General features: G+C 43.7%; 1 protein-coding gene across 3 annotated transcripts in view; it reads left to right on the top strand.

The window, feature by feature from the left end:
• Nucleotides 1-18471, top strand: part of SCML2 (Scm polycomb group protein like 2) — a 171697-nt gene that overhangs the window by 10634 nt on the left and 142592 nt on the right. The window contains exon 1 of one of the 3 annotated variants that reach the window (XM_088449525.1): nt 7113-7198. The exons of the other annotated variants lie outside the window; for them this stretch is intronic. The gene's annotated coding sequence lies outside the window, so the exon portion shown is untranslated. Of the gene's footprint in view, nt 1-7112; nt 7199-18471 lie in introns of those variants that run through there. 3 annotated transcript variants of the gene reach the window in all.

Genomic DNA, 18471 nt, shown 5'->3' with positions numbered 1-18471 from the left:
TACTACAGGTATCGGTATACTAGTGGCAGCATTCAGGGGCTGCTTGGGACCTGTTGTTCACTTGTAGATAAACTAAGGACACTGATGGGAAAATAACATTTATTTAAAAGAAACACGCCTGCGAGAATTCATCTTTTTTCAACTTTGCAATCCATAGAGACAAAATAAACATGGACAACACAAGACTGCTAATTCTAAGAAGCCCCTGTGCAAATGACAGACTGAGACAATTATTCTAACATAACAGACTATACTGTACTTGGGCTTGTTTAAAGGCCTCTTCCTTCCTCTGTTTCACTTGTCCGGTCACAGAGATATGCGTTCAAATTGCGTGCTGGTCAACCATAGTGCATTTGCTTTCTCAGCATTGCAGTATGCAAAATATGCTACTCTAACTTGCGCAGTACTCCGTGTACTTCAACCCCCAACTGCGTCCCCGCATAATTCTTCTGCGTCCCCTGGTTATTTGTCTCCCACTGCTTGTTAATGACTACAGGAGAAAGACCAGTGCAATGAAGGAGAAAAGATGGAGTCAAAATATAATGGGAGACAGCTAACAGGTGAAGTTGGAATTGGATAATTGTTACCTAGTAAATCTTTGTCTACAGTGATTGCGTTGAGGGAAAAAGTTGCGAGCAGTCAAAATGCGCCCCCCCCTTCTCCCATAGTGCGTGAGCTCCAGCCTCCAGTCTCCGGCTGCTCTGCGGGGATGGGTCCGGGCTCTGGGCGCCCGCTGGTAACTGAATCTCAGTGGGCGCCTGGAAGTTCTCATACTGTTTCTACAGCATGGGTCGGAGGCGGCACGCCCCGTGTGATTGCACGGGTTGCCCGCCCCTAGAAACTGCCCTGCCCATCACATATGGGTGGTGAGGGCAAGCAGCAGTTAGGACAGTGCTGGGAGCAGGTAGCAGTTGGGTAGAGGGGGTTAAGGGCAAACAGGAGTTGGGGTAGAGCTGGAGGTAAAGGCAGGGAGAGGTTGGGGTAGAGGGGAGTAAGGGCAGGCAGTGCTGGGGGTAGGAAGGGGGTAAGAAGATGCGTCAATGCTGGGAGGCAAGGAGGGGGGTAGGGAGGGCGCAAGTGTAGATAGCAGCTGGCACAGTACTAGGGGGCAAGAAGGGGGTTAGTGACAGGCAGAACTGGGGTTAGGGAGGGGGCCAGGGTAGATAGCTGGTGCAGTACTGGGGGGCAAGGAGGGAGTTAGGGGTAGGGAGGGGGGCAAGTGTAGCTAGCAGCTGGGGTTAGGAAGAGATTAGTGTCAGGCAGTACTGGGAGTAGGGAGGGGGCAAGGGTAGAGCGCAGCAGGGGCAGTACTGGGGGCAAAAAAAGTTAGGGGCATGCAGTACTGGAAGTAGGGAGGGGGTAAGGGTAGATGGCAGCTACAGAGTACTGGGTGCTACAGAGTACTGGGTGGCAAGGAGAGGGTTAGGGGCAAGCAGTGCTGGGGTAGGGAGGGGATCAGGATAGCAGGGATCTGGTCTAAAGATCTACAGTAAAAAGGTACACAATTTCTAGATAGACACCAGATGTTAGATGGTCAGTAGGTCGACAGGGACAAAAGGTCAACACACTAAAAGTCGACGGGTACAAATGGTCGACAGGATCAAAAGGTCGACATGAAAATGGTCGATGCAAAAATGGTTGACACATGATTCTTTTTTGTTTTTGTTAGGCACTTACCAGAGGGTTAGGGTTAGGCACCCACCCCGACGGTTAGGGTTAGGCACCAGGAGGGAGAGTTAGGCACTTACCAGAGGGTTAGGGTTAGGCACTAGAAGGGACGATTAGGGTCAGGCACCTACCCCGACAGTTAGGGACCAGAGGGAGCGTTAGGGTGAAGATTAGGGTTAGTAAACCTCAAAATAAATAAAAAATGTCGACCTTTTGACTCTGTCGACCATTTGTACCTGTCAACCTTCTTACATGTTGACCTTTAGTGTGTCAACCTTTTGTCCCTGTCGACCTATTGGCTGTATAACCTCTTGTGTCTATCTAGACATTGTCTACCTTTTTACTGTAGATCTTTCAATCCACATCCGGATAGCAGCTGGGTAGTACTATATGTAGAGGGGGTAAGGGTAGATAGCAGTTGGGGCAGTGTTTACTCCCTCCTGCTGGGTGCCCTAGGCTGCATCACTGTTACCTCCCACAGCTCCCTCCTGTCCTGTGCAGTGTCCACCTCCCTGGCTAAAGGAGTCGGGAATGGAGCGCAGGCTGCTGGAGGTGCCCGGCACCAGCGACATTGCTGCTGCGATTGGTTGATCAGACGCTGCAATTGGTTGATGAGACGCCGCGATTGGCTACACGTACAGCGCGTCCTGTAGGACCCACTCAGTTTTTAAAACCGAGTCCCTAACTGTCTGTAGCTCGTAAAAACATACTATAGTGTGTATTTTGCGTTCTCTGGTATGCAAATGTGTCAAGTATCCACCTGGTTGCCTACCAACCATAGACCTATTCCTCTCTGCCATGTCATCCTCAAAGCCTCAGCGGTTTCTCAAATTAAACATGACCAAAACATAACTCATTATTTTCCCCTCATCTTCCTTATGCAGGGTATCCACTATACAATTATCTGTCAGATATCTGTCCAATCTGGCTGTTTGTAATGAAAATCTGGTAATGTATTTGAGCAAATGCCAATCGATTTATATGGTTTTAAACACTGGAAAACAGACAAAAATGATTGTTCAAATTGGTTAAATTTGTTTTATATAACCAAATTGGCTGAATGCCCATTTTTGTCTGTTTTCCAGTGTTTGTGAACAATTTTTTGATTGTCATTTACTCCCATACATTACCAGATTTTCATCCCACCACGGCCCTAACTGTGCGGAGTTTGTATATTCTCCCTGTGCTTGCGTGGGTTTCCTCCGGGTACTCTGGTTTCCTCCCACACTCCAAAAATATACTGGTAAGTTAATTGGCTCCCACCAAAAATTAACCCTAGTGTGTATGTGTATGCGTGTACATGTGGTAGGGAATAAAGATTCACTGGAGCAGGGACTGATGTGAATGGCCAGATCTTCTCTGTAAAGCGTTACGGAATATGTGTGTGCTATATAAATAACTGGTAATAAATAAATAAAATTCCAACCAGCCAGATTGGACAGATAATTGTATAGTGTAAAGTGTATGCCCAGCATTAGTCTCCCTTTCTGTTTATAACCTCTTTCTTCCTGTTGTCACCCATTATTAACTCCTTCCTCTCTTTCACCCCTCTCATATCTGAATCCTACCGTTTCCACCTCAACAACTTTTCTATAATCAGGCCCTTACATGTACTCATCATCTCCTGACTCTACTATTGTAACCTCTCTGGCCTTCCATATTCCCACCTTTCACCTCTTGAGTCTATCCTGAATGGTGCTGCTAGTCTCATTTATGTTTTTTCAACCCTTATTTTCTGCCTCCTGCCTCCTGCCTTTGCAACTTGATTTATTGGCTCTCTATTGCCCTTAGAGTCCAGTTCATACTCCTCATGCTTGCAAATCCTTAAAAACTTCCTTCCCCTACTACATTTCAAACCTACTTTTTGTCCATGCCCTCTCTGCTCTTCCATTGAACACTACCTCACCTCTACCGGGTTACCTCCTCTCGCACCTGCCTCCAAGACTTCACCCACTTGGTCTCCCTCCTCGTCAAGTTAGACTTTGGAAAAGTCTCGCCAATTTCAGAAGTGCACTCAAAAAACACACCTTTTCATTAAAGCCTATCAACCCTCCTCCTAAATCTCCTCTTGCCAAGATCATGAGTTCCCCTCCCCTCCCCTAGCGGTATATTTACTAAAGTGTGGGTTTTAAAAGTGGAGATGTTGACCATAGCAACCAATCAGATACTAGCTAATATCTTCTATAAAGTGCTAGATAAATAAGTAGAATCTGACTGGTTGCTATGGGTAACATCTCCACTTCTACAAACCCAAACTTTAGTAAATATACAACCTAGTGTCATTTTACTTGATACCAAGGTTGTCATTTCTTCTGAAGGCAGAATCAAAACATTCAGGCATCCACTCTGACTTTGCTTTCAGCTCTGTATAACAGCACTGTTCTGCCATTTTGTTAATCAAAGTACACACTATATGGTGACATTTAAACATCTAAATTCCTTTATTCATTTGGAAACTTTTACATATTTAGGGCCAAGTTCAATTAGCCGCGAAAAGTGCCGTCTGGCGAAAAGCAGATTGAATTCGCCTCATTCGCCTGTTTCGTGCATTGTTTTCTCCATGCACGTCCCCGCTTTTCGCCCTATACAATTATAAAAAACGGGAAAACGCGGATAGGCGAATGTTTTACAAAGCGAAACTAGCGAAAAGGACATCTTTTTTATGGGGAAATCAGTCTGTACCCCATGAAAAGCTTCAATGACCCTGGGAAGCAATATAGAATTGTAGTAGTAGCCCTAATAAAAATATTTAGTGATCTTATTTTGTTGCAAAGGGCTGTCGTATGCATATTTGCATATGTGTGGGAAAAATTATAGAATTAATGTTTTTTCTGAAAAATAAGTGCAGAGGTTAAATTTGGGTTACCTGAAAATGGGTACTAGTATATTTTGATGTCTCTAAAATGAAGATTTAAATCTCAAAAATACACCTGCTGCAGACTTGTGCAATCCCAAAAACACCTGTCCCAACCATATAGCCCTTCAAAGTACCAGGCCCCCCACTTTTTCCAACACTTTTTCTTCTTTTTCGGGGTGAATGAAGTAAAAAAAAATTTATTTATTTTTTTGCCCTATTAATCATTGGGGGGGGGGGAATGGGGGGTGCCCAAAGGTGTCACACGCCGCCCTGGAGACCCCAGAATCAGACCCCGTCACCTACCTTTGCGGGTGCTGACCCGCGTTGTCTTCTGGCTCCCGCGCTGTGCGCTGCTTCCCTCTCTCTCTGGCCGGTCTCCGCTGTCCTCTGGAAGGTCCCGCTGCTCTGCTGCTCCCACGCTGGCTCCTGCTGGTCGCTGGTCCCCGCTGACTTCTTCTGAGAAGCGCTGTCCTCCGGTCCATGGGCGCGGCCATCTTGGATTGCTCATGTGACACGCTACCACCAATGAGGAGTCTTCTCCTTCTCTCTCAGCCTGTCAGCTCCCAGCGTCCACTATATAAGGTTCCCCAATGCTGACACAAGTTGCCAGTGCAACTAGTTTCCTAGTGAGCTTTCCCACTGTGCTCCAGTCGCTCCACGTAGCTTCCCACCTACCGACGTCTACCCACGGCTATCCAGCCGCTCCACGTAGCCACCCAGCTACCAACGTCTACCCACGGCTATCCGGCCGCTCCACGTAGCCACCCAGCTACCAACGTCTACCCGCGGCTATCCGGCCGCTCCACGTAGCCACCCAGCTACCAACGTCTACCCGCGGCTATCCGGCCGCTCCACGTAGCCACCCAGCTACCAACGTCTACCCGCGGCTATCCGGCCGCTCCACGTAGCCACCCAGCTACCAACGTCTACCCGCGGCTATCCGGCCGCTCCACGTAGCCACCCAGCTACCAACGTCTACCCGCGGCTATCCGGCCGCTCCACGTAGCCACCCAGCTACCAACGTCTACCCGCGGCTATCCGGCCGCTCCCCATAGCCACCCAGCTACCAACATGTACCCGCGGCTATCCGGCCGCTCCACGTAGCCACCCAGCTACCAACGTCTACCCACGGCTATCCGGCCGCTCCACGTAGCTTCTCAGCTCCTAACGTCCACACAAGGCTATCCAGTCTTTCCAAGTGGCTTCCAAGCTACCACACCACTTCTAGCAGTACTCAAATTCCCTATTAGTTCACTGCTTCCTCTCATGCGGAGGAACTATATTAAACCAAGTCTCCTCCTGCGGGCGTCTGCGCCAAGTGATACAGGTCCAAGGCCCAGTCCGGGAAGACAGTCTTTAAATCCCACGGTTCTGAACCAAGTCCCCACATTTATACCCCAAAATATGGATTTTGCACTTCTTTTCTCCTGCCTTTTGCTGGAGAAACTTTTTCGCCTGTTTTTGCCTATGGAATTTTTGCCTAGGTGGAAACTCCGTGGAATTGAATATGGAAATACTGTGAAATCAGACGAAAATTGCAAATCAGGGAGAACTTTTCTCCAAACAGCACTTTTTGCGGCTAATTGAATACGGCCCTAAGTGAGGAATGACACAAGATGCCTTTACATACCAGATCAACTAATAGGTTTCATCCTCCAGAAGCAATAAAAAATAGTCTCTCCAATACATACAAATCTCATTAGTTCTGTATCAGGAGAAGCTATAATGAATAGTGCCCACACATGGGCTTTTCCTGCTGCTTGATCCAAGAGTTGGGCAACAAGATTAAGATTCTTTTATGCCCCACACAAGTAGTCCAATCTGACTAGATAAGCCGTCCAGCTCTTGGCTTATTCGTTCTAATCTTTCTCGTGCACTGTTGGTGTGGTAAGAAGATAACTGCACAGTGCACAAGCATTGCAATGGTGGTCATCTTTACAGACCCATAAAGTTGAAGGACCCCTAGCCTTCAACTGTAACCAAACTGTCCTAAAATACAATTTTTTTCTGGACACTACCCTACACCTATGTGCTTTGGGACCTTGCTCCTCTTGCACAGCCAAGTTACAGCTCTTCATTTTCTGTATATACGTTTTTGGCTATGTTCAATGTTAATCTGATATCACTGTGGATTTTGGGGCCGTATAGTATAATATCAGGAAGTATGCCTGCCTGCGATCTACTACGATATTGCAGTGCGTGTGGCCAGCTCATGATTCTTCCTGCCAAACTGCTACTATTGTAGCCGGTCCCATTCAGACTTGTAAATTAAATTTATGGTATCTCAGACTGCAATCAACAGAAAGCAGTAAAACACAGATGGGTTGAAGAGGAGGAGCCAGACACTCTTTCATCTGCACATGCGATTCCTTGCACATTACCTACTCTGGAATCTAGGAAGTCACTAGGGTTCCCAGGAGGATACATTTTATGCATGATGGTGCTGATTGCACCGAGTGGAAGCAGAGTGGAATCCCTGCATTCATTTGGACCCTCTTCACTTTTGTTTTATCTTGTCTGTTCTACTTAGCCTGGACTTTCTTCATCTGCTACATATTTGAAAATGATACTCCTGTTACAGTAAAATTACACTGTGATGAGCAATCCATTGCACTTGCCAGGGTGATGGGCAATTATCAGACTGTGTGGCACCAGCAAATTTTGTCTGTCCAGGTAAGTGAGATGTGAGAATGATGCTTTCATGCTTCACTTGTACCCTGTCTGACAATAGTCTTTATAAAAGGGTCCTGGTTTCTCAGTTGCATACAGTATTTTTGAAAGCAAATGGATTTTAATTTAAACATATTGCATATTCTTCTCATAAATGCACGCAAATACAGATTATATTACAATGTTACAGGAGTTATTGTGTGCGAAGACCTGTAACGTGATCTCTTTTTTCATTATATTAAACTTTGTAAATGCTGCAGATTTATTGCTTGGTTTACAAATTGAACTTAATGGACTCTAGATTTATTGTATGTGTATACTTGGCTGTGACCACCCATTCCTTTAACTGCTAGGTAATAAAGTGTATTAGTGCAAGTTTCATCTAAAATGAAGGCTTTGTCTTCTTTAAGCAAATGCTTAAATAATAAAAATAAATTTCTTTTTATCTTGTCTATTTTACATTTCTCTTGACTCTTTGTGTGATGAAACTGCGGTGTAAAAAGTTTTGCATCTAATTTGCACTAAAGTAATAAAACATGTCCTGAATAATGGTTTTAAGGTGTGCCAATTTAAATATTAATTTATATAGCTCATATATATTACGCAGCAATGAATATTTTTTAATTCAGTCTATACATCACGATTGTATCTAATTTACATAAACAATTTATTTTAAATCAATACTAAACAGTGTGTACATTTCAGTTTTATGGTAAATACTATTACAAAGACCTCTTCGAATGAAATGGCATTCTGTACATAGCAGATCGCTTCACATATATTAATATTTGAAACTTTGGTGTTTGTAATGTTGGGAGATTTTATGAAAGCTGTGTCATAAAATGTGCAAACAAATAAAAATCACACACAGGTGACAGATACTTCTTACTTGACATGTCCTTTCTTCCCTTCCTTTGTAACTTTTTGGTTTCTTTTGTTAAATACGCAAGTCTTCCATTACAGAACGTGTAATAAGGCCCACATATGATACCAATAATGTGTGTATGTGACCTCTATACAGAAGCTGTCCCACATTTCTAGGAATATTACTATATTTCCAAATCGATTTTTATGCGTAGTGAAATTGTCGGTTATAGCACTTGTTCCACTGTATCCATCATTAAATTAGGATTAGGCTATAGACATTGTAAGAATATTTAAGTGTATGCTTCATGTGTCCTTACTCCTACCATGACTCATGCAAACTGTATACAAATAAACTATCACTGGCAAACAACCAGTCATAGTAATTGTGAATGAATGGATGTATACTCACTGCATTGTGTTTGTTTGTTAGTTGCACTACCAAATTCTACATAATGGTAACAATATATTCGGTAAAGAACATCTCTAATGTCATTTGTAGATTTATTACTTGTTACCTAGTAATAAGATTGCAACAAATAGCAACAGTTCATTTAATTTCAATACCATTAACATTCTAACACATTTCTTGTACTATTATGCAAACCCAACTCAATTCCTTGCATAGGGATTCTTCTGCTGTGCAGAAAACTGAGTTATGCTGCAGTTAACTAGCTAAATATGTGCATGCTGAGGAATTACATTCAGTAACAATTTCTCCACATTGTGCTTGTAATGTCCCATATATAAATGGAGGCAGATAAAGGTGAGTGTTTAGGCAGGGCAGCTGGGAACCAGATCTCTCATGTGGCATTATAAGTTTACTAAGCTGTTTGAAATGTAATCCTGAAGCCACATTGCTGACAACTGGAAGTTATAAGCACATGTGCATATTTACAAGAGGAGATTAGTGGTGCCCTTTGTGATTGTTGCCCGTTACTTTGTACAGTGGTCTGGTGGTAATGTACTACCTATCCCATACGAGTGCATCCTCTATGTTATCGTTAATAGGTATAGCACATGATGAAAAACCAAAGATAAAAGCTAACGAAAACATATAAACAAACTGATACATGCATGTATAATGTTGGTATACCTATGTAGTACACAAGTAGCAATCACTACTTGGCCCTTGCCTTTGTTTGTTCAATTGTGTTTTCTTTCTCAAACTGAATTTGTTACCTTGATCACTACCAATCAGTACTACTTTGGCATCCTTCAAGACCTCAACAAAAGGATTAGTGTGGTTCAGGGGTCTATTTACTAAGCAGTGTTAGGAGACAGAGTGAAAAGTGATAATGTGCCAGCCAATCAGCTCCCAACTGTCATCTCACAGGCTGTGTTTGAAAAATGACAGTTGGGAGCTGATTGGCTGGCACCTTATCACTTTCTTATCACTTTTCACTCTGTCTCCTAACACTGCTTAGTAAATAGACCCCATAGTCTGTATTGAAAACAGAAATTAATTTCATAATTTCTTATTTCAGTTAAATGCCTTGACATTTTCGAGTGTAGTTTGAAGATTAAAGTGTGTGTGAAAGTGTCGAAATGTTTCACTGTGCCCTTCCATTTCACTAAATGTCCTCAAGCATGCTTCAGCAGTACAGAGCAGTCTGTGTCATTGAATGGAGAATGTTGTGTGTATGTGTTTATTGGGCCTTTACATTTTATAAAAGCTCTTTAATTCTTCTTTTTATCTTTTCTTTTATGGCAGCAATTAACAAAATCTCACTAGACCTTATTGGCAATAAAAAGTTGCTTATGCTTTCCCTTGTTAATATAAAGCACCACAACACCTAAAATTTAATTATGTATTATTTGCACAAATGTATATGTAAAAGTTGTTGTTTTGGCTGTTTTGTTTCCTGTATATATCTTTGAATGCCTTTCCTTTGCATGCATTCCTCTGCTCACCTCATGGTATTTCCCTTCTCACATGTGGTTATGCCAACATGGTACAAGTAGAGTGGTCATTGCCCCACAGAAAACCAGCACACTAGTCTCCTGAGATACAGAGAGGCTACTACTCAAAATGCTGCTCTGAACATGGTTACATGTGCTCCCATTTACTTCAAAACATAGTACATAAGGATGGATTGAAAGGCAAGACTGATAGCAGAAAGGTGTTTGAACTTTTCAAAAACACCTTTTAATAGCAGGAAAATGTTTTTCTTTATGTAAGTTATTTATATAGTGCTTACATTACACAGCACTAGACAGAGAATATTTCAGTCCTTCACATCAGTGGAACTTACAATCTATCTGTCACAATCCTCAGAAATTTTTCCCATATTCTCCTATTTTTACCTCTGCTGTGTTTGTTCCAGCTAGCACTCAAGTCCACTCGTCCTGTGACCACACATCAATCGCGGATGACACAGAGGTCTGCCTGCACTGCACATCGCATCCAGCTGGCTATGAGGTCCATCCACACTGTTCCTGCTCTGTGCTCTGTGTGTTTACTCAGCGTGCTAGCACTCAGGCTGCACACCAGTTCCCTCCAAAGCTCAGTATGGGCGCCGCTATGTTGGATTCAGTAACCTGACTCTCCACCACTCAGAGTGCTGCTCCCAGACCAGCGGATCGCAGCATCCAATCCCTGGGGATCCACCCCTATAAATTATTTTCTGACTGACCCACATTGCCAGTACAACATCACTTCTGCTGAGATTACAGCTCTGGGCCGAGCTCCCAGGTACTCTGTATCTGAACGGTTTCATATCATTCCAGTTCCAAGTCTGGTTATCAAGTCTCCAATTCCATCTAGTACTTCAGTCTGGTTTTACCACAGAGACTTGTTCATAACTACCTCCATCGATCCCAGCCGATATTGACTATCATCGGTCCCAGCCGATATTGACTATCATCGGTTCCAGCCGATCCAGTACTTCAATTCACTAACATCTGTTTCAAACCGATCCAGTACCTCAATTCACTAACATCTGTTCCAGTCCGACTGTCTCCAAACATCGGTTCCAATCCAATTCTGCTTCATCAATTCCATATCATTGATTCTACTATATCAGTTCCTATCCAATTCTACGTCTTCAGTTCCAATCCAATTTCCAGTCTAATAAAGTTGTCCTCTACTGTCCTCGCCTTCGGGCTCATCACCTACCACAGTTCCACTACCTCCTATCTTCCCTCATTGTATGAGGAAGTCCTGGCACAAGCCACCCAGATTCACTCACGCCTTCCTAGACTCCACTTCAGCCTCCCACGCCTGTTCAGGCGTGACACTATCACAAGGTTACACATACACCGTATGACCGTTGTCAAATGCCCATTAACTTAATATTTTGCTTTTGGCATGTGGGAGTAAACCCACACAAGTACAGAGAGAACATACAAACTCAATAAAGATAGTGTAGTAATGCTAACTAATGTCAACTTTGCTTTTGTATCTAGCAAAATATGTGCAATTCACTGTAGCTGATAAACTAGATCTTTCTCTGTATGTTAATTAAGGGTCAATCCTGATGAAGGGGTCCAACGCAGGTTGCTTGACAAAAGGTAATTATTTGTCAGTTATCATCTCTATATGTCAGTGATTACCAACCTCTGTCCTCAAAGCACACTAACAGTCCTGGATTTAGTGATATCCATGATTGTGCACAGCTGGTTAAATCAATATAACTGAGGTACTAATTAAATCACTTGTGCTCAAGTATGGCTATCCCTAAAACCTGGACAGTTAGTGTGCCTTGAGGACTGTGGTTGGGAACCACTGCTATATGCCAATAGTTCAAAAAACACATTTTTATTTTGCACTCTCCCTTTTAGAGATGGCAGCCATCTTTAAATCATTACAGTGATTTTCATGTTTGTAGGTGTTAAGGCAAATATTGATATCTCAGGACTGGGAGGTCATAGAGTATTAGTGCAAAATTGTTTTCAGCAAAGCAAAGTCTGGGCTACAGTTTTGGTCACACAATATTTTTTTCACAGTTTAATAACTGAAAAAGGGAGCTCAATCGCAACAAATATTTGTGAAATTATAACTTTTCAGGGTGCCACTATATCAGATTGGAAAGATCTCTGTTTTTTTTTTTTTTTTTTTTTATTGGAAGTTACATTATGTACTTTTTTTAAATAAAAGCTGAAGTTTGAGATTTGCACCAGTTTTTTTTTTATCAGGCTTTGAAAATTATATATTTTTTCAGCATTTTAGGCCTAAATATCTCTGGTTAACAACATAGAAAAAAAATATATTTTGGGCACAAGTCAAAGTCTATATTATTATTATCATCCTTTTTATGGCGCCACAAGGGTTCCTCAGCGCCTCACAAAGTACATTAACAAATGAGCAAACTCGTAAAACAGCAACTTACATTACAAGACAATACAGAAAAAGAACCTTTTTTTTTAGAAACATTGCTGCAGCGATCATAACATTCAAAAAAACAGCAGGGTGTCACCTACCAAGTGTAAAGTGCCCTTGTGGAGAGTTTTGAGTAGATGATTGTATGAGTGAGGGAAGGAAAAGCACATAAGGGAAGAGGGCCCTGCTCGTGAGAGCTTACATTCTATAGGGGGGGAGACAGACAGGGGTGACACAGGGTAGACAGTGAGGAAGAAGCATTTAAGCAGCAGGTTAGGATGAGAGCTGGAAGGCTTTGAAGTAGTGAGTCTTGAGAGCCCGTTTGAAGATTTGTAGAGAGGTGGAGAGTCTGATAGGGAGAAGGAGAGCGTTCCAGAGGTAGGGAGCAGCACAGATGAGATCATGGAGGCAGGAGTGGAAGGAAGTGATCAATAGGTGAGAGAGGTGGGATGCGTTTGTAGGAAAGGGAGGGAGATTAGTGTGATGAAGGTGTGGTGAAGTGATAGGGAGAGGAGGGTGGGTGATCAGCTTAGTGGTTGGGTAGTAGGACCAGTGTGGGGGAGAAAAGAATGAAAGAGGAGTAATGGGAGAGGAGGAGGGAAGCATACAGACAGAAGAGGGGAGAGAAGGGGAGGAGACCAGGGGGGAAGGATAGAGGTGGGAACGGGGCAGAATAAAGGATTAGGGGCCTGATTCAGAGCCGCTCGTAAGCGGCCGCTCGTTTGTTCCGAGCGATGTTTGCACAAGTGCGCATGCGTACGGATCGTAATACACATGCGCGAACCAGTCAGTGCGGCCGAAAATCGTTTGTTCGCTAAATAGCGAATGCCTGCTATTTTGAGTGACAGGAGGAGGCGTTTGTGGGTGGTAACAGGGGAAGGTGCTTGAAAACAGGGAGTGGAGATCAGAACGTAGGCGTGCTTAAAGGTCAAAACGAGCGTTTTAAGGGTGTGCATAATTAATACAGCAGCGTCATTGACCACGTCACTGGGTTATTTTTTAGTCAGAACTGCTCGCAAGATTGCGGTAGGAAAAACCAACCACAAGAATAGCGAGCAGTTCATACGCTGGTCGATGTACTCGATTAATCCAATAAATAGCGGACATAACGTAGGATGCGAGCGGCCAGGGGGCGTAGTTTTCCAAAAAACGACCACATGTTTTGTTCGCTCGTTCAGACCTAGAGGCGTGAACAGACCGCCAAGAGCGAACGGTTCATTTGAATAGCCACCCCTTTTTTCTGAACGAGCGAGTGCAAATAGCGTCCGGCTCTGAATGAGGTCCAAGGTACGCACTGAGTAAAGTGAGAATTGGATTGAAGAAAACATGGTCACGGTGTGGATGAGGTAAGTATAGTGTATGTGTGAGAACGACAGTGTTTGAAGGTTTTTCAAAAATGCTGGTAAAAGAACACTTGGTGAATGCGTGTGCTTGATGAACAAGTAGTGTTTTTTTTTGTTTTGTTTTTTATTGAGGGGAATACATGTGATTTAAAGTGTTTTGAAAATGAGTAATAAAAAAGAAATTCAAAGTTGTGAGGCTAGGCAAAAGCAATGGTAAATCAGACCGTATATTCCCTATAGATTGTAAGCTTGCGAGCAGGGCCTTCCTACCTATATATCTGTCTGTTATTATCCAGTTTTGTTCTATTAATGCTTACAATTGTAAAGCGCAACGGAATATGCTGCGCTATATAAGAAACTGCTAATAAATAAATAAATAATATGCAAGGTTTAGAGGTTACTTTGCATTGGTACAAATAAGAATGTAGTTTTTTGTGAAAAAAGAGGCAGCACAAATAGTAGCAAGTGAGATCATGTCTTTGCAATGATCAAACAAGGAGTTCAGTGTTGCATGTCCTGGTTATGCAGGCAGCAGGTGCTTGTTGTGAAGAGGTAGTGAACTCGCACTTGATGCTCCATATGATACTAAGCTACTATAAAAATGTTGAGAAAAATATTTGGTTTTTAACTGTTGGCACGTAAGGGTGATAAATGACAAATTAATTTAAAAAAATGGTCAAGCAGAAAACCACTTGAGATGGATTAACCCTTAAACATATAGAATAACTAGTGCACTGAAGTGCCAGAAGTCATGGGTAGCAGTATGGTAGGTGGCGTCACTGTACTGTGACATCTTGGAAATGTGCAGACCTGCATTATTTATAATCTGACATTTTGGGAGTCCGTTTGAACATGAATACTAGCTAGGTTGCTCATGGCAAGGCAACGTGAATTATCAGAGTTCAAACAGGGCATGATGGTAAGTGCCCAACAGATGGGACATTCCATTTCTGAAGTTTTGCGGTCATTCAACATTCTTCGAACTATGGTGTCACGAGTACCGGGAATACCTCACGGAAAGCATTACCACCCACCATGGACAACGCAGTGACTGACCACAGGTGCTTTAATAATAGTTACCAGCGGCGTCTGCCCAGAATTGTCCATGGTTACAGACAAGCGACAGTTCCTGAAATTATATTCATATTCAATGCAGGAGGTACCAAATGGTTATCCAGCAGGTCAGTGCAGCATTCTTTAGCTTCCATCTGATATGGAAACATAAGACCCACAAGAATGCCCCTGTTAACACTAAGACACTGGTCACAGCACCTCACCTGGGCTTGTGACATCGCTAACTGGTCCCTGGAGGACTGACAACATGTAGTACAATGAGTCACTGTTCCAGTTGTTTCCGGCTGATGGTAGGGTTTGGGTGCGTCACGTGGCATGGGTTGGGTCTGCCTGAACACGACATTGACCGGTAACAGCTAAGTTGCATTGCTTGATGACCATTTGCAGCACTGCATGGACTTCGTGTACTCCCACAACGATGGACTAGTCCAGCAGGACAGTGCACCGTGTCATTGGTGCCAAGTTGTCCTAAATTGGTTCCAGGAACATTCTGGAGAGTTGTGACGAGTGGTGTGGCCACCACGTTCACCCGACATTTATGGGACGTGGTGGAGAGGTCCATTCGCACCCAAGATCTTGCACCTACAAATATCAGGGAGCTGTGGGAAGCTATCCAGACTGCATGGGTCAACATCTCTCCAGAGATTTTCCGTTCTCTTGTGGAATTGATACCAAGTAGAGTAGCTGCACTTTGCCAGGCTAGAGGGGGTCCTACATGATACTAGGCATCTATCCCATAACTTTTTGCACTTCAGTGTTTGTTATTCCCAGGTCAAGAATCTTAACTGTGCAATTTTCTCTCTTGAAGCTCTTTCCCCAAATACACAGTCCCCTCTTCATTCATTCTCTCCAATACATTGCCCCATATCACTCATGCACCCTGCCCCTTTTTTTCACCCACTCTCCCCAAAGATCTCCATATCATTCACACGTCTCAATACATAGCTCCCTCTCTTCACCCACTCTCCCCAATACACAGTCCCCTCTCTTCACTCTTTCCATACACTGCCCCCATATCACGCCCTTTGTTCAGCACGCAGCTCCCCTCTTTTCACTGTCTCCCCTATACACTGCCCGTATATCACTTTCTCCCCAAAACATAGCTCCATCTCTTCTTTCCCCAATATACAGCTCCCTCTCTTCACTCACACTCCCCAATACACAGCCCCCATATCACTCACTCTTCCCAAGACAAAGACCCCATATCTTCTTTTACTTATACTATCATTTACTCCTAACTCTGCACAACTGCACCTAACACTTGATTACTGATGCCCTGCTGCTTATTTAAGTGTTATGATCGCTTATGTGGAAATGTTTTTAAACCATGTCCTTGTCCTACATTGTTTGTACTGTTAATTACACTTTTCTTGTGTGCTTATCTGTTTATGTACTTTGTAAGGCGCTGCGGAACCCTTGTAGCACCATGTAAATAAAGGCTGATGATGATATCATCACGATGTTCCCAATACAAAGACCCCCGTAGCACTCACTTTGCCCAGCAAACAGGTCCCTCGCTTTACTCTCTCCCCAATATTCATCTTCTCTCCCCAATACATACACAGCCTCAATATATAACTCTTCCCAAGACAAAGATCCCCCCCATGGCCCTCTCTTCCCAAGAACCCCCCCCCCCCCCGATAGCACTGCCTTCCAAAGAAGCGCTCGCAACCGGGTCGATGGTGGCCCAGAGCGCATGCGCACGACAGAGCCGGCTCTGTTGTGTGCACGCGCGAGACCCGGATAGCGACGGGCAATCTGTCGCTCCGGGTCTCGCACCAAAGGGGGCGTGCTGTCACTCAACATCGACAGCACGCCCCCTTTGGTGCGAGACCCGGAGCGACAGATTCCCCTTTGGTGGGCAGGCCAGTGGGGTGGTTGCCCAGACGGATGCGTTCCCATGAGAACGCCTATTGTCAGTGGGAGAGCTTTCGGCTCTGTTTGAGCCGAAAGCTCTCTGGGGCTTGCGGCCACAAAACCCTACCACAAGGGTCTCGTCGCAAGCCCAATGGTCGCGATGGTCTTGACCATCGCGACCATCGTCATGGCAGCTCTCTATAGCTGTGGGTGGTCACCCACAGCTATGCGAGCGACCAGGAGGCCGTTATTAAAAAAAAAAAAAAAAAAAAAACCGGCCCTGATTCAGAGCGAGCGGCTCTGAATCAGGGCCAAAGTCCCATCCATCCCTGGGTTTTTGCAGCATCAGAGTAGGCGTGTCACGGCAGAACTACTGGTCTAAAAGCTTGATCCCACTGAAGTCACTGTATTGTATTTGGCTCATTCCAAAATGCTGTGTTTTTTTTTTTTCTTGTGAATGGTTCCCCACACTCTCTAAGTGCCAAACTCTTCTGTATATCCTCATTTAGTTAGTGCACGCAATATGAATGTAATTACTTGTACTTTAATGTAACTCTGCAATGGGGCCCTGCATACGCACAGTTGAAATGAGATTTTGAAAAATGTACCCAATGGTGATCATATAATCGCTATAGTATTCAGAGATTTAATCACACAAGCTGCTACCTGGATCTCTGCATTTTACAAAACTAACATAAACAACAAGCAGAGCAGTGCTGATAAAATAATTACACAAAGTCAGTTGGATAGTTAAGTAAGCCTATAGATTTAATATAAATTTAATTCTAAAAATAATTCAAAAATAATACACAGTGTAGCAACTGCTGAATGGGGACTTTTCCACCACAAATATTTATCCACAACTTTTGTACCCATTGAGGCATTTACCATTCATCCTGACTGACTGCGATAGGGATTAGCAGTGTTTTTTGCCTCATACACATTGTGAATTGCAGTCAGTTGGATCTATAATTATAGGTTCCTGTGAGCTGAATTTCTGAATTTCCACAGCTTTTTTCCTAATATAACAACCATGGTCTGTACCTCTACAAGAGGTATATATTCTAAAGTGCGGGTTTTTAGAAGTGGAGTTCTTACCTATAGCAACTAAGCTTATTCTAGCTATTCTCTTCTAGAAGGTGTTCGCTAAATGATAAGCAGTATCTGATTGGTTGCTATGGGCAACAACTCAATTTCTAAAAACCTACACTTTAGTAAATATACCCCCAAAACTCTACCTAGCAATGTGCCACTGTTAACACTGATATCTTAGTACATAAGCAAATGGTCAGGTTGTGGTCTGGGTTTGATGTATCCTTTGTAGAACTATGCACCAAAGAGGCTGATTCCTTTCTTTTTTTTTATCGCTATTTATTGTGGTGATTTTAAGAAAAATACTTATTGTTGCAGTTTGCCAAACCAAAGATCTGCATATAGATTTCAGTTATCTTCAATTACCTTATAAGTATATGTATGGATGTGTGTCCTGGGGATGTAGCTTATATCCCGGCTGTCTGGGGATGCCGGCGCTCAGAATCCCAGCGCCGGCATCCCGACGGTAAGTAACGGGGGCAGAGGAGGGTTAGGGCTATGCTGCTGTGGGGGAAAGGTTAGGTTTAGGCTGCGGGGGGGGGATGGTTTAGGGGCAGGGTTAGGATACTTATATGTTGGTGTATGTAACCTAACCCTGTCGGGATGCCGGCACTGGGATTTTAACCGCAGGGATCCTGAGCGCTGGGATCTCGTACCCAAGCTGTGTCCTGTATTACCAAGAGATAAATTGCACAGACTCAGGTGCTTGAGATTACCACCCAATG

Source organism: Taudactylus pleione, unplaced genomic scaffold (assembly GCF_031769625.1).
Source record: "Taudactylus pleione unplaced genomic scaffold, aTauple2 ptg000487l, whole genome shotgun sequence".
In the NCBI taxonomy this organism is placed as follows: Eukaryota; Metazoa; Chordata; class Amphibia; order Anura; family Myobatrachidae; genus Taudactylus; species Taudactylus pleione.
The sequence above is the reverse complement of the archived record's forward strand: the minus strand, read 5'-3'. Positions and strand labels throughout refer to the sequence as shown.